Raw genomic sequence first — 17403 nt, 5'->3', positions numbered from 1 at the left:
CCCCTTAGCCAGGGCAGCGGACCATAGATGGGTTAGACAGCAAGTCCAGGGATGCTCCAGCCTCATGACGCACAGCCACTCGAACCTCCTCCCTCGTCAAACTTCCCAGGGATGCTAATGAGTGATGCAGGCAGACACAACAACTTCCTTCCCAGTCCTAGCATGGCGCTCATTCGGAGAACTAGCTGAGGGCTGGACAAGGAGGAAGGAAGCGCGAGAGGCTGCAGAGTCCATCTCCAGAGAAGTGGAGGTGATTAAGCTGGCAGACTTGACCTTCACACAATGTTGGAATGAGCTATGGGATTATCTGGGGCTAGACTGTATCTGCCCAGCTATAAGAATAATGATTACGGAGCACCCACACACTCACAAGCTGGCTCTAATGGAGTATGATGGTCACTGTGATTATGACCGTAAAAAAGGTAATAACAGCCCTGTAATGATATAAGCCCTTCCCTATCCAACCTTGCCACCTCGTGTAAAGCACCAGTGTAGTCTGGTGGAGAGAGATTTGGGGCCAGACAGATCTGCATTAGAAATCTGGCATACAGTATACCAGATGTGACCTCCTGCAAGTTATATAACCTCTGTGAGCCCCAGTGTCCTCATTTGCAAGCAGAGCCCTGACATTGTTCTGGCTTCCACACTCTCTGCACATCCATGGGCTTCAGGAGAGGCTGGCTCCAGCCCCAGAAGGCATATCCTGATTGGTCAAGGTCACCATGATGACTCTCTTCCTCTTGTCTGTGATTAATTTAAGCATGGGCATATGATACAACCTAAGTTAAGGGGCTTCAGTAAAAGATTTTTGTTTTGTTTGTTTTTATTTTTTTGCCCTTAAAATTGTTACACAAAGAAAGATAATCTTTCTTCTTCTTCTGGATGCCAGATGTGATGCCTGGAACAGCTGCAGCCACTTGTGAGCATGAGGAGAGCCAAACTAAGGTCAAGGCTGACACACTGAGGAGGGCAGAAGCAGCTTGGGTCCTCAACGGTGTCCTTGAGCCAATACATTCACCAACTCTAGAATCTTCACACCTCAGGACTTTTTGACAATGAATTTCTTTTTCGTTTAAGCCCCTTTGAGTTGGATTTTCCAGTACATGTAGTCAAGAGCATCCATTCTATTGCAGGGCCTTGCTGAGAATTAAATATATAAAGTGCCCACTATAATCCCTGGCAGCCGGCAGCTTTCATTGCCTTGTGAGGTGATAATATAAGAAGCAAGCACACCTCCATGATTCCGAGGGCTTTCTTCATTCATGTGTGTACATTATGCTCCCTGGCTAGAGATGTAAACTCCCTAAGAGAGACAGTGCCTTGGACCTCTGTGCTATGCTCCAGTGTCTGCTTAATAAATGCTCTCCTACTACCCCAGGGGTAAACAATGAGGTTTGCCTGCTGTATCAGGTAACCATGGTCCCAACAATGCTGAATAAAATGTCATCACAAACAGCAATCAATGTTGATCACAGGGTACAAACATTCAGTTACAAGATGAATAAGTTCTGGGGATCTAATATACAGCATGGTGACTAGCGTTAATACTGTATAGTGCCCCTGAAATTTGCTAAGAGAGTAGACTTCTAAGTATTCTCATCACAGACCAAAAAAGGTAACTATAAGACACTGATGAAAGAAATTAAAGACAATACAAACAAATGGAAAGATTTGCAGTACTCATGGATAGGAAGAATTAATGTTGCTGAAATGACCATACTCCCTGAAGCAGTCTACAAATTCAATATAATCTCTATCAAAATACCAATGGCATTTTTCACAGAACTAGAACAAATAATTCTGAAATTTGTATGTAAACACAAAAGACCCCAAATAGGCAAAACAATCTTGAGAAAGAAGAACAAAGCTGGAGGCATCGTACTTCCTGACTTTAGACTATACTACAAAGCTACAGTGATCAAAACAGTATGGTACTGGCACAAAACCAGACACATAGATAAATGCAACAGAATAGAGAGCCCAGAAATAAACCCACACACATATGGTCAATTAATCTACGACAAAGGAGGCAAGAATATACAATGTGGGAAAGACAGCTTCTTCAATAAATGGTGTTGGGAAAACTGGACAGCTACATGTGAAAGAATCAAACTGGACTACTTTCTTAACCATATATAAAAATAAACTCAAAATGGATTAAAGACTTACATTTAAGACCTGAAACCATAAAAATCCTCGAAGAAAACATAGGCAGTACATTCTTTTGACAGTGGTTTTAGCAGTATTTTCTTTTTTTTTTGTATTTGTCTCCTCAGGCAAGGGACAAATGCAAAAATAAACAAATGGTACTATATCAAGCTAAAAATCTTTTGTACAGCAAAGGAAACTATCAACAAAACGAAAAGGCAGCCTACTGAATGGGAGAAAGATATTTGCAAATGAGATTTCTGATAAGAGGTTAATATACAAAGCACTCATACAACTCAACATTAAAAAAAAAAAAACCCACTTGAAAAATGGGCAGAGGATCTGAATAGACATTTTTCCAGGCAGACATACAGATGGCCAACATTACATGAAAAGATGCACAACATCACTAATCATCAGGGAAATACAAATCAAAACCACAATGAGAGATCACCTCACACCTGTCAGAATGGCTATTATCAAAAAAACAACAAATAATAAGTATTGGCGAGGATGTGGAGAAAAAGGAACCCTCGTACACTGTTGGTGGGAATGTAAATTGGTGCAGCCACTCTGAAAACAACATGGAGCTTCCTTTAAAAATTAAAAATAGAACTACCGTATGATCCAGCAATTCCACTTCTGGGTATTTTTCTGAAGAACACAAAAACATTAATTCGAAAAGATATATGCACCCCTATGTTCCCTGCAGCATTATTTACAATAGCCAAGATAGTGAAGCAACCCAACTGTTCATTGCTGGATAAATGGATAAAGAAAATGTGGTATGCATAGTCAAAGACTGTTAGTCAGCTGTAATAAAGAATGAAATCTTGCCATCTGTGACAACATGGATGGACCTGGAGGGTATTATTCTGAGTGAAGTAAGTCAGGCAGAGAAAGACAAATATCATGATTTCACTTATATGTGGAATCTAAAAAACCAAACAAATGAATAAACATAACAAAACAGGAACAGACTTATACACGGTTGCCAGAGGGGATGGGGGTGGGAGGAATGAGTGAAATAGGTGAGGGAGATTAACAGGTACAAACTTCCAGTTACAAAATAAATGAGTCATGGGGATGGAATTGGACAGCATGGGGAATACAGCCAATAATATTATAGTAACTTTGTATGGTGACAGATGCTAACTAGACTTATAGTGGGGACCATTTTGTTATGTATAGAAACACTGAGTCACTATGTTGTGCACCTGGAACCAACGTAGTGTCGTAGGTCAATTATACTTCAATTAATAAAAAAAAAAAGAAGGTAACTGTGTGAGGTGATGGAAATGTTAATTAGCTTGATTGCGGTAATCACTTCACAGTGTATGTGTACATCAAATCATCGGGTTGTACACCTTAAATGTATTTAATTTTATTTGTCAGTTATACCTCAAAAAGATGGGGAAAACTGACACATGCTACAACATGGATGAACCTTGTAAACATCATGCTAACTTAAAGCAGTCAGTGGCAAAAGACCAAATATTGTACAATTGCATCTCTATGAAATGTCCAGAAGAGGCAAATCCACAGAGGTGGAAAATAGATCAGTGGTTGCCAGGGCTGGGGTTGTCGTGGATAACTGAGGAGTGATAGTAATGGGTACAGGGTTTCTTTTGGGGTGGTTAACATGTTCTAAAATTGTAGTGATGGTTGTGCATGGTTGTACTCTTTTAATTTTTAACTAAAAACTATTGAATTGTACACTGCTGATTTCTTCCCTTCCTCCGATTTTCCTGCATTTAGTGTAGGATGTGATGCCTAGAGCTGTGGCAGCCATATTGATACCATGAGGAAAGGCCAAAAAGAATCACAGATGCAGTCCCTGACGTCACTGAGCATCATTGCTGGAGCAGCACCACCAACACTACCCATCTCTGGATTTATTGTCATGTGAGAAAAACAAACCCTAAATGTTTAACATCACTGTCCATTGCAACCAAAAATATTTCTCACTAAAACCCAGCAGCGATTAGACAGGATGGTCTAGGATGCCTGCCGAGTGGGCCATCAGACTTAATGAGAAAGTCATATGCAACATTTCAATCCAAGTTCCAGCAATCATTCAGTCGATTACCTCACATGTACTAGTCACCGTGAGCAAGCAGAGCTGCTCTTGGGAGCCGCTAGTTAGCAAGGAACATGGATGAAGTCAAATCTGATGTCAGAAGCATGGATCGATAGTGACTAGCACATGTTATTGCAAAATGTTAACACATATGAAAAACAGAGAAATTTGGTCAAACATGTAGTTGATCCGGACTTCCCTGGTGGTGCAGTGGTTAAGAATCCGCCTGCCAATGCAGGTTTGAGCTCAAACCCAACACGGGTTTGAGCCCCGGTCTGGGAAGATCCCACATGCCGCAGAGCAACTAAGCCCGTGCGCCACAACTACTGAGCCTGCGCTCTACAGCCTGCGATCCACAACTACTGAGGCCACGTGCCACAACTACTGAAGCCCACAGGCCTAGAGCCCGTGCTCCGCAGCAAGAGAAGCCACCACAATGAGAAGCCCACGCACCACAACGAAGAGTAGTAGCTCCTGCTCGCCACAACTACAGAAAGCCCACGTGCAACAATGAAGACCCAATGCAGCCAAATAAATAAATAAATAAAATTATAAAAAAACCCACAACATGTAGTTGATCAAAAATCTGAAAAGGTTGTAAATCACATCAATTACTTTCTGCACCAGCAATCACTCCCCAACGCGGGTGATAAGTGGGTTGACTGGGTGATCCCTGGTAGCCCTTTACCTCTTTTCTTCATCTGCTAGTTAAGAAGTTAACCTGCCTGACTGCTAAATTCTCTTTCAGCTCAAGTCTTTCCCATCCTGGGATTGATGCTATGTTATAAGGAAATATCAACAATATTTTGGAAAACATTCCACTTTGCAAGCACTTGGGTAGAACCATAATTATACACAAGAGATCATAATTGATAGACAAGCTATCCCACTAATTGGAGAAATTAGCACAGTACCATGATCTTTACAGAAGAAAATGTTTCTGTTTGGGAGAAGCATCACAAAAACTTATTTGGGAATTCAGAATGACCGTCTCAAACATTTAATAAACACCTACTATGTACAAGGCAACTGTCTAGAGCTGGAAACCCAAAGTGACAGAAAAGTATCAGACCTGGTCCCTGCTCTCAGGGAACTCAGAATTTAATTAAGCCACCAGCACATGTGTTTTGACAGTACTAACCTTTACCTGGGACATGTCAGCATGGCCTTGCTGTATACTGTAGCCAGGAACGGTTCTGACGGCTCTGTCCAGAAGTTCTTGAGGAATACTGTCCCTGCAGGAAAGAAAATAAGTCTCATTACCAAGAATCACACGTGTGATATGTGGACCATTGGTTAAAAACATTAGCCACAGGACATCCTCTTCAAACAAAATCTTAAGCAGAAGCCAAATACATATTAATATATAAACATACATCATACATACGTATCAGACCGGCTCTGGTTAAAACGCCGGGCAAAGGTCCCTACTTGGTCAGGAAACCCCCATGGTGATTAGCGTCAGATAGTGGGGAGGATATGGGGTCTGTCCTTGCTGGCTGTCTACATGGGCAAGTGGCCTCTCTGAGCCTCTTTGAGTCCAAAGAGAGCCGAGCGAGATGACGATGCAAAGCACCCAGCCTCCAGTAGGTCTCGACAGGTGTTAGCTCCTTGACACCACGGTCACCTGAGCCCCAGTGACCCTCCTCGCCCACAGAGGTGTCATCCTGGCCCGGGCTTGATCTTCAGCCTTTCTGGAGGGCACAGGGCAGTAGGATTTGGGGTCAGGAATCTTTTGTTCTAGGGTGAGCTCCGCCACTATCTGTTCTCCTTCCCCCAGGCCTGATCGCCTCCTTTACCAGGTGAGGATAATGATCTATTGATTTCAAAGCATGTCACAAGGCTAAATGAGGCGTGAAAGTGCTTTGTCCCCTGGCATTTCTGCCCTTCCTGCTCTCAGTGCCAAAACCCTTAGCTTGGCCGGAGGCACCAGGAGCTGCCGGCCTTGAGGCCTAGCTGCCACTTGCTGTCTGTCCTCTGGCAGGTGACTTCCCGCGCCGTGCCCTGTGCACAGAACCCACGCCCTCAGTGGCAACGACCATGATGATACAGGGCCGTTCTTGTTCTCTGACGCGGGTGTCTGTGATGTAAACACGCACACGCACTGAGGTAAGGGGACCCATACGGTGTCAAGTGCTGGTTCAAAGTCCTGGTGAGACGGGCCAGTCCTCGCCCTGGCCCTGCCTACAGCATTTCCAGTGCTGAGGCTTTTGTGGAGCCCCTACGTACATCAGAACCTGGGGCTGAAGATGCTCCTGGAAACGGTGGTAGCCGCTACAGAGCATCTGCCAAGCACCTGCATTATCTTAACTATCTAGCCATCTTCCCAAGTCGATATCTTTATCTCCATGTTGAGAGGGCTGAGGCGCTGGGAGGAGGGGGTGAATTGCAAGCTGGGGGTGAGGGAGCCGCGGTTAGAGTTTGCTCGTCTGACATCCGGAGCGCCCGCCCTTACCCCTCTGGTCCACCAGAGGGAAGACGGGTTTGGGAAGGCTCCCAGGGGCAGACCACGGTATTGAGGAAGGCATGCATTCAGCAGCAGGTAGCAGAAAGCCCGAGTAACCTGAACAAATGTGGTTTATTTTTCTTGTGGGAGAAGCTGAGTTGAGCACCTGCGTGATGCCCCAGCACCACTGGCAGCACGGTCCCCAGTGCCATGGCCCCTACGCCGCGGCCGTGCTGTGCTCAAGGAAGCCCCGACGGGGAGGGTAAAGAGGGATGCCTGACACACTTCTTCTATTAAAGAAGCAGAAGTGTTCTAGAAACCTCTCGGCAGACGTACTTGGGTCTTGCTGGCCAGAACGGGACCATACAGTGACTCCTGGATGCAAGGGAAGCTGGGCACATAAAAATCTGTTTTCCCACCTTTGTAGTCTGAGACAGCGAGACAGAACAGGTTGGGATGGCTCTCAGGTGGATGATGGGCAGTGTTGCACATTCGCCGATCGGCCATCCCCGCCCCGGCCTTGGAGACTGGATCAGTGTCCTGGGGCGGCCACAACAAAGGACCATGAACTGGGGGCGGGGGTGGGGGCGTTACAACAACAGCAATGGATTCTCTCACAGTTTGGAGACCTAAAGTCTGAAGTCCATGTGGGGGCAGGGCCGTGCTTCCTCTTGGGGGCTCTAGGGAGGGTCCTTCCTGCCTCTTCCAGTTTCTGGGGGTCCAGGTGTCCTTGGCTTGTGGCTGCCTCCCCCCAGTCTCTGCCTCGGTCTTCACATGGCCTCTCCCCTTTGCGTTTCCTCTTCGTATAAGGACACCAGGCCTACTGGATTAAGATCCACCCTAACGACTTTATCTCAACCTGATGATATCTGCAAAGACCCTATTTCCAAATAAGGCCACATTCCCATGTAACGGGGGTCAGGACTTCAACATATCTTCTGGGAGGAAGCAATTCAGCTCAGAACAGAGACCACATCGGCCTTCTGTCTTCTTCGGGAGGGGAGGTAAGGGCCACACCTGTGCCATCTTCCTCCAAGATCAGACCCCCTACCCCTGCTCCCATGCCTGGGGTCATTCTTGCCTGAGCAAGGGCCGTCCCCAACCCCCTCTCCTGCCTCACGCCCGCCTCCTCAGGGAACCTTCCAGCGTCCTCTGATTGCTCCTCCTCACGCGTGAGGGTTGTCTCGGACATGCCAGAGACAACGGTTTTCAAAGCCCTAACTCCCCGCTCGGCACTGACCCCTCCTCCCACCCACAGCTGACACTGCCGTTCAGTGATGCGCGGGGGTCCGGGTCATCTTCCCAGGCAGAGGCTCAGCTCCTCCCTAGCCCAGGGGATGCTCCGGTGCAGGCAGGGCTGCAAGTCCCCCCTCTAGTGTCACCTTTGTGACGGGACGGGGAGACCTGCCCTGGGTCGCGCAGCTTCACAACAGTGATACCCAGGATGGGTGGTGCAATCAGCCTTCCACCTGAGGGCCATCATCCCAACTGCTAACGTTAACTGAGCATCTGCCGGACGCCAAGTGCTCCACACCTACCACCTCAACTCTACGAGGGAGGAGAGTAGCAAGGCGCAGCGTACCCAGAGCTGTGACATGCCCAACACTCGGCCGCTTACTTATTTTTTGTTTTTTCGGTGGGGGGACGGGAATGCAATTTTCTGGGATGTTACCCTAAAGGGGGAATTGACTGTGTTAAGGGACTTTATCAAGATTCCTTGGTTCTAGGAAGGTCTAAAACACCCGGATAAAATGTGGTTAGACTCACCTGGTTCCCGGGTCTTCAGTAACTGGTTGACCACAAGAGGGGCACTTGGCTGTTTTCCATCAAACTCTGGAGCAGAGGACCCTCACAGCCAGCTCATCGTGGTGTCTCTACGTCACGTGCAGGGGCCAGGAGCTCTGGTAGATCCCATGGATGAACACAGGATGGAGGTGCGCCAGCGGAAGAGATGGAATTGCCTGACCCCAATCTCCGCGTCCTCCCCGACCTGCATCAAGAGCAGAGGCGGGTTAGCATCTCCTGCTGCACAACAAGTTACCACAAACCTAGTGGCTTAAAATAACACCCACTTATCACCTGACAGTTCCGTGGGCCAGAAATCTGAACAGGCTCCACTGGGTTCTCTGTTCAGGTCTCACAGCCGAAAAGCCCTGTGTCCCCCAGCTGGGCTCCCATCTGCGGGAGAATCTGCTTCCCCGAGGCTGTGGGTCTGAGGTCCCGTGTCCTTGCTGGCTGTGGGCTGGGGCCATGCTCTGCCCCGGAGGCCACCCACATTCTTTCCCACGTGGCCCCAGCGGTCTGCAGAGCAGAAACAGCGTGTCACGGCCTCCTGATCCTTCTAACATCTCTGTCAGCCCCCTCGACCTCCAGCCAGAGAAAACGCTCTGCTTTTACAAGATTCACCTGAATGAGTCAGGGCTGCCCAGATAATCTGCGTACCTTAAGATCACCTGACCTGGGACTTTAATCTGCAAAAAATCACTTCACAGCAGCACCTGGGTTACTGTTTGGATAACGAGGGACTGGGGCCGGGGTGGAGGCTGGGGGCATCCTTAGAATTCTACCTACCTTGGGGGAGTCTTTAGAGGGGATTAGCTGCAAAGACAGCCCTCCCCTGGATCTCCGGGTGGAGACACCACCCCTTTCCTTCTCTGGTACAAAATGGGCTGACTTTTGGCACAGAGGGATTTATAATATGAATTCACCCCTTACATTGAAGGAAAAAGCATAACAGAGGCCTGGCCTCCAGGGGGAAACCCAAATATTTATACCGAACAAGCCTGTCTTCTGTAAGGCTGTGGGGCAGGCCAACTATTCGTTCACACTTAGGAGAGTTGGCCTCTGGTTTCTTTTTCCTTTTCTCAGAACATTTTATTTATTTATTTAAAATTTTTTTATAATTAATTTATTTTTATTATTTATTTATTTATTTTTGGCTGCGTTGGGTCATCGTTGCTGGGCGCGGGCTTTCTCTAGTTGCGGCGAGCGGGGGCTACTCTTCGTTGCGGTGCGCGGGCTTCTCATTGTGGTGGCTTCTCTTGTTGTAGAGCACAGGCTCTAGGCGTGTGGGCTTCAGTAGTTGTGGCACATGGGCTCAGTAGTTGTGGCTCGTGGGCTTAGTTGCTCTGTGGCATGTGGGATCTTCCCGGACCAGGGATCGAACCCGTGTCCCCTGCATTGGCAGGCAGATTCTTAACCACTGGACCACCAGGGAAGTCCCTTTCTCAGAACATTTTAAAGTGACCACCTGTCAGTGCTTCTCAAAACTGATTCTCAGAGTAACATCTGATGAGTTTCCCAATTCAGCAGACTCTTTGTCACTCCTGAACGACTTCAACAGCAGCATAAGGCATCCATGGAGGGCCCCCAGGCTCTCAGCACACAGGCTGCAGGGGCTCCGGGCAGTTCTGCTTTTCCCTCTCTGTCCCCCCAGAATTCATGTCTACCTGGAACCTATGAAGGAGACCTTATTTGGAAATAGGGTCTTTGGAGGTGTAATCAAGTTAAACGGGGTCGTCCTGGATAAGGGTGGTCCCTGAATCCAATTGGTGTCCTCGTGAAAAGAGGGAAGTCTGGACACAGACACACAGGGAAGAAGCCATGTGAAGACAGAGGCAGAGATTGGAGTGATGTGGCCAGGAGGCAAGGAAAGCCAGGGATTGCTGTGAATCACAGAAGCTGGGAGAGCGGCCTGGACCAGTTCTCCCTCAGAGGCATCAGAAGGAACCAACCCTGCAGACACCTTGATTTCAAACTTCTGGCCTCCAGAACTGTGAGAGAATAAATTTCTGTTGTTTTAAGCCACCGAGTTTGTGATCATTTGTTTCTGGCAGCCCTAGGAAACTTATATACCCACTGAGTGGTTGTGTTTTTTAAATGTAATCTCTGGTTGGCTGTAGACCTCACCACTCCCTATTTTATTCTACCATCTAGCTTTGCTCATTAGCTTTCTGCCTGGCTCTTGAAAGCATTTTAATTTGCAACCCCAGGTTTAATGAATACATCTAATAGAGCTGGGTTTCAAAAGCAAATGCCTCATATTTTACATAAGCGTAAACTCCAAACAGATCAGGGATCTAAATATGACAAAATGAAACCGTATACATAGTAGAAGAAAACATGGGTCAATTTCTTTATAACCTGGGTGTAAGGAAAGGTTTTCTAACCACAATTCCAAATCCCCATGCAATAAGAGATGAATAAATTTAACTACATAAAAATAAAAGAAATCTTTTCAAGGTTAAAACACCATAAACGAAGTCAAAGGCAATTGACAAATTGAGAGAGAGTATTTACAACATAAATCACAGATAAAGAGCTAATATCCCTAATATACTAAAAAAAAATCTTAAAAATGGACAGAAACAAAGACCCAAAACTTGATAGAAAAATAGGCAAAAAACATGAACAGGCTAATTCATGTACAAAAAGACACAAGAATGGCATCCACACCTGGTTCTCCGACCCTGCCAGATTGTCACTTCTCTGTTATAATTTAATAAATCTGTTTCTGCTCAAACTAGGTATAGCAAATTCTGTGTTTGCAATTTATTTGGTGAACACAGGCTATTTCCAGATCTCAATGCACCTAGAAGCATAAAGACTTTTCAGCCTACAGTACATCCAAACATTATTTACACAAGACTCTGGAGACAGTTTTAAAAGAGTTCATGGATGTATTTTCAAGCAATCACAGTTTTCTTTCAATAAGAAGACTGCATTCCGGGGTGACTACTTTGAAGGAGGGAGAGTTACTGTGTTGGGTGAGCTCTGGTATGATTGTTTGAAAAGAAACTTTCCGTATTTTAGAGTTACACCTTGTCACCCAAACAACACGTTCTCTCCCTTTGGAATGTGGTTTTCACCCACACTTGGGTCTGGGTGTGTCTTGTGTCTTGAGACTTCAAACCAAGAACTGAAGACTTGGTTGGGGTGGCCCTGGGAACTACCCAGTGCCTCTGTCTCTGTCCCTGCCTGACACTTCTCAGAAACCCACGCAGGATCTAGAGGAGGCGGGTCAGGCTTCAGCCTAGTGCAAAGTCCAGGAGAAGCAGAACTGCCTTTTGAAACTCAGCAGATCACAGAAACAACCTGAATGCCTGACAATAGGGGATTAGTTGAATAAATCATGATACATTCAAACAAGATTCTGGGCCGCCCTTGAAAATCACGATTTGGAAGACATTCCACGACATGGATAGACATCTGGGGTACACTGTTAGGTGGAAAAAACAGATGGTAAAATGGGGAGCACAGTCCTAATTTCGAGAAATATACCATTTCTGTAAAAATAGGTGTGCATGTGTATATATGAATACAAAAGTGTCTAGAAAAATATATTTTAACATGTTAATGTTGGTTATGATTGAGAAGTGACATTATTTGACTTTTAGGTTGTTTTTCAGTGAGATATAATAATCTCTTTACAAGGAGCACATATTATCTCACAATCAGACAAAATAAGTGTTTTTTTCATATATATATAATCCCCAATTTATTTGCTTTAAAATACTTCAGAAAGAAAATATATGTATTTCTCCCACTCCAGGGAGAAATAGATGAAATAAAAGTGGTAAAATGTCATCTCTGTTGGACCTGGGCCATAGGGATGTGGGGAACGACTACGCTATTCTCTCGACTTTTGGGTATGTTTGAAAACTTCCATTGTAAAAAGGTAAACAAAAGAAACCCAAAACACTCAAAACCGAGAGCAGCAGTGAACAGTTAGCTTTCAGAGGATATCATTCTTTCGGCGTAAGAAACATAGAAATGTGAATACCAAGCAAATATACAACAGAAATAAGGCTGTAGAACTTAATGATGAGAATTCACTATTCATTGGCTGTGTGGCCTCTTTAAGCCTCAGTCTCCCCACCTGTAAAACAGGGAGATCCAGGACTTCCCTGGCGGTCCAGTGGTTAAGACTCCGTGTTCCCAATGCAGGGGGCACCGGTTCCATCCCTGGTCGGGGAACTAAGATCCCACATGCTGCACAGTGCAGCCAAAATAAAAGTAAAATAAAAAATAAAATAAAATAAAATAAAATAGGGAGATCCTTGCAGAATGGTAGGCCTGTAACACAGACTTCACTCTGATTATGACTGCAGTTGTCGACCCAGGGTAGCACTAGAAGCCTGAGAGCAAGAACGCCTTGCGCCTTGCCCGAGGGGAGTCGTCCAACTTCGGTGTGCCCCAGGGAGCTCGCCACATGCAGATTCCAAGGCCCCGCCCCATGCAGATTCCAAGGCCCCGCCCCACAGAGTCTGACTCAACACCTGAGGTCGGGTTTGGGAATCTGCATCTTAAGTAAGAGCCCAGGTAACTCCCACTGGGGAAACACTGCATCCAGCGCAAGGTCAAAGACACCCTGGAAAGCAGGTCTGCCCTGGAGGAGAACGTGTGGTCATGCAGAAACAGGGCTGGCTGTGGCTGGGGTCAATTGCCCATTTATGACCCCAGGTGGACTTTGTCAGCAGTCACGGCTAGGAAGAAGTGGCATGCCACAGATACCTTTGGAATCTCCAGTTTGCAGAAATAGTGAATAATGACTTGTCACCTTTGTGCTTTCCTCCCTGAGGGACAGAGTCCTGGCAGCTGATTTAGGCCAGGATCTCGTTCCAACATGTCTGAACCGCGTGCCCCCAGGCCCACAACTGACCGCTCTGCATCTGTAAAATGGGAACAACGACAGCACCATCAGGATTCCTCGCACCGGCTCGTGGCCGTCACTTGAGGCTATCAGGAGCCGAGGCACAGAGCAAGGATCCCGCAGTAGGATTAGGGAGGCACTTCTTAAGTCCTGCACATTAGGGGTCCCTTTCCTTTCTCAATCACAGGAAGGCAGGGCCTAGGACAAACAAAAACATCTAAGTGGAGCCCACACACATCCTGGCCATACATCTCAGGGAAAAATAAGCGGTGGGTCCAGGCACGGAGCCTATGCTTTTAAGGCACCCTCGTCTTAATCGGAGTCTCAATCTTAATTCTGTTTTCATTTTCCTAACCACAACCTGGCCTCCACGCTCTTCCTCTCTGGCCGGGATTCTAAGTGAGAGGAGAAGCAAGGCCATGGGGTGGGGGAGATGGAGAGCCACACTCCAGCTGGCTGATCTCGTCTCAGCCTGGTCCCTGCCTACTCAAGTAATTCAACAGTGTCACTGATTCAGACACAACAAGTCATCCCTCGCACATCACAGCTTCATTGCAAAATCATTTGGGGAGTTTCGGGTGAACCCCAAATCTTTCTCTTTCTCAAAAGTAATATTAAAGTGGCACAGTGGTTAAGAATCCGCCTGCCAACGCAGGGGACACAGGTTCGAGCCCTGGTCCGGGAAGATCCCACATGCCGTGGAGCAACTAAGCCCTTGCGCCACAACTACTGAGCCTGTGCTCTAGGACCCGCGAGCCACAACTACTGAAGCCCGTGTGCCTAGAGCCCATGCTCCGCAACAAGAGAAGCCACTGCAATGAGAAGCCCGTGCACTGCAAAGGAGAGTAGCCCCCACTCGCCGCAACTAGAGAAAGGCCCGCGCGCAGCAACGAAGACCCAACACAGCCAAAAAATAAATAAATAAAATAAATTTATATATTAAAAAATAATAATAATATTAAAGTAATTTCTGCTCCACCCCAGCTCTATGGAAAATGCAGACAGACACATTGTCCTACTGTAGACCGAGAGCTCTCCTAGACCGCACTGTCATCCCTGGGCCCTGTGTCAGGCACGTGGCAGGTATGGCCCAAAGGAGCGAGTGAGCCTGCTGTCCTTCTCAGCGTTGTGTGGGGAATGTCTCCCTGCTGAACACACAGCCCCACCTCCCTGTTACCTGCAGCCCCCTTTCTCTCACATGGAGGGATGCCCCTTCAATCTCCTCCCATGGGTCCCCGGCCCCTCCACTTTGTAGCAGCTGGAGAAACACTCAAGTCCCAGTGGAAGTAGAGCAAGGGAAAGTGAGAAGCTCCAAATAGCCCAGGGCTGGAGGCTGTTTCAGGGAAGGATCCCCGGGTGGCAGGGAGAGCAAGCAGAGCAGAGAAAACAGAGAAAACTGCAGCCTCAGGGCCGGCTGGGAGTCAGTGCCCACCCTCTCCCCTCCCCGGAGGCCCCTGGGGAAGGGAACAGTGTGCGGAAGGGAAAGCTCCCTCGTGGACTGGTGCCCGTCTGCTTCACAGCAGGGAGTCCAGGCCGTCAGTTCCTTAGAGTCAGGGGGCCTGGGTCTCAATTCTCCTTAGAAGCCCCAAACCCCTAGTGGGGTCTGGTCCAGCAGGGCAGGGATTTAATATCTGTTGAATTAAATTGAGCTAGACTGAAGCTGAGGGGGAAACAACACTGTATGAGTTTCCTGGGGCTGCTGTAACAAACAACCACATACTTGGTGGCTTAACACAACAGAAATGTATTATTTTACAGTTCTGGAGGCCAGAAGTTCAAAGTCAAGGTGTCGGCAGGGCCATGCTCCCTCTGAAGGCTCCAGGGGAGGGTCCTTCCTGCCTCTTCCAGTTCCTGGTGTCTCCAGGTGTCCCTTGGCTCCAAAGCTCTGCCTCTGTCTTTGCATGGCTTTTTCTTCCCGAGTCTCTGTTTTTTTTCTGTCTCTTACAAGGACACTCTCCTTTAGGACCCACTCTAGTCCATGATCTCATCTTGATTCTCATCTGAATTATAATTACAAAGACCCTTTTTCCAAATAAAGTCACAGTCTGAGGTTCTGGGTGAACAGGACCTTTTGGGGGACACTCTTCACCCCAGTGCATACATTAAATAGCAAATAGCACAGGCAGAAGTGACAAGAAGGCGGCTGGGAGCTGGGAGACCTTGATCCAGTTACTTGTGGCTCAGTTGTCCCAGCTGTCAAGGGCTCCCATTAGCATCTCTGACCTCAACTGCCAGCTGGGAGGCGGGGTTCCCGGCTGCCTTTTACAAATGAGGAAACTGAGGCTCGGAGGGGTTGAACGTACGGGCAAGGTCACATAGCCGGCTAGAGCTGGGAGTAGAACCCAGGTCGACTGGCACCGGAGCTTAGGGATTTCACAGCCAGGAAGGGCTGGGTTTGAGGAAACCCCCAGCACCGATAAGGTCCCAAGATCTTTCCACTCCAAGGAACTTAATTTATCAAAAGAAAGCAAAGGTGAACTGTCTTGGTTTTCATGTTCCTTCACTTCCTCATGTCGTAGATTTTGGAATGCGGCTACTTCCCTGGAATCACTTGAGAAAGTGAGGTCAAAGAGAACAAGGATTAATTAAATTATTCCTAGAAATTAGTCTGTACTGGGGAAGTAAGGTGCAGAGACCCAGCTGGACCCAGCCTTGCCCCTGTTGCCTATGAGGACCTAATACACTTGGGAAGCTACGCTGACCTTCACCTGGATGCCTGCTCCTTCCCACACTGGCCAAAAACACCAGGTGGTTCAGGAAAGATTTGCCCCAGGAGTGGAGGGGGTGGGGGATTGGGAAGCAAATCTTCTCCCCCCACCCCAAGTATGGCTCTGCAGTGTCTGTTCAACTTTGAAGTCCAGAGGTTGCAGAACGTCTTGTTAGGAAGTTTCTAGTACCTTGGACCATGTTCTGAAGAAATGCATTCATTTATTCAATCAATCTCTATTGTGTACTGCCCAAGACCAGGTTGTCAGCTCCAAAGGCGGGAGGGCAGGCTTTGTTCGCAAGGGGCCCCCCAGGGTTCAGAACCTGGCGTCCACCAGGCCCCCGTTGAGCTGCTGAACAAATGCAGGAACAGGCCCTGTCCTAGACCACAGGACGTCAGAAGAAAGGTTCTACTGAAAGGGCAGGGAAGAATGAATTTCTTGCTTCCGGGCCTCGGTTTCCTTATCTGGAGATGGCGGACCGCTGCCTGAAGTTGTAGGGTTATAGGTGGCTGGGCCACCAGCTTCTCCCCCGCCTGTCCCCAACCCACAATCCGTGCCAGTGCAAATGCTCCCTGACCCTGGCCGGTGTGCTTGCATCCTCTCGGTTCCCGGAGCTGAGGAAGTAACCCGCTGAAAGGAGGCCGACTTAATGGCTCCATTTGGATGAGGTTTTCGCACAGAGCTTGTTCCCGTCACATCTCAAGGCAGGCCAGCCGCCTCAGAGGTGCGGGCGCCCGGCCTCTGTGAACTCACGACCTTCTCACGGGCCCCGGGGGCGGTTATCAGCACCCTCATTTTCGGGGGTGGCGCCCAGGGCTCAGAGAGGCCAAGCCACTCGCCCAAGGTCACACAGCTTCGCAGAGACAGAGGGGGAATGGGGACGCGGGTCTCTCGAGCCCCGCTCCAGCGGCTTTTCGAAGACACTCGCTACCTTCCTATTGTGACGCTCAGGAATAAAACGGGAAGCCCGGACGCCCGCTTTCACCTAAAACAATGCTCCACGCAGATCTGTGTGAACAAAAGCAACCAGAAATCCGCCTCGGGTTTTCGGCCCGCCCGGCCCGCCGGCCAATTGACTCCGCCGGCCGCCGCGGGGCGGGCCGGGGCGGTTCCAACGTGATCGACAGCCCCGGGGAGGCGTGGCCGCGGCAGGGGCGAATCGGATTGGGGACCCGGAACAATCATGGGCCGAGAAGGCGCAGCCCGAGCCAATCAGCTCGGGGGGCGGGCCCGGCCGCCTGGCTGTCGTGAGAGGCGGCCTCCCCGCCCACTTGCGCCTCGTCCCGGCGCCCGTCAGCTGCGAACGCGGCGCTCGGTCCGGATCCGTCCGCGGCGCTGGAAGCAAAGGCGCGAGGCCGTGGCAAGTGCC

Source organism: Balaenoptera musculus, chromosome 19, assembly GCF_009873245.2.
Source record: "Balaenoptera musculus isolate JJ_BM4_2016_0621 chromosome 19, mBalMus1.pri.v3, whole genome shotgun sequence".
In the NCBI taxonomy this organism is placed as follows: domain Eukaryota; kingdom Metazoa; phylum Chordata; class Mammalia; order Artiodactyla; family Balaenopteridae; genus Balaenoptera; species Balaenoptera musculus.
Note: the sequence above shows the minus strand (reverse complement) of the source record.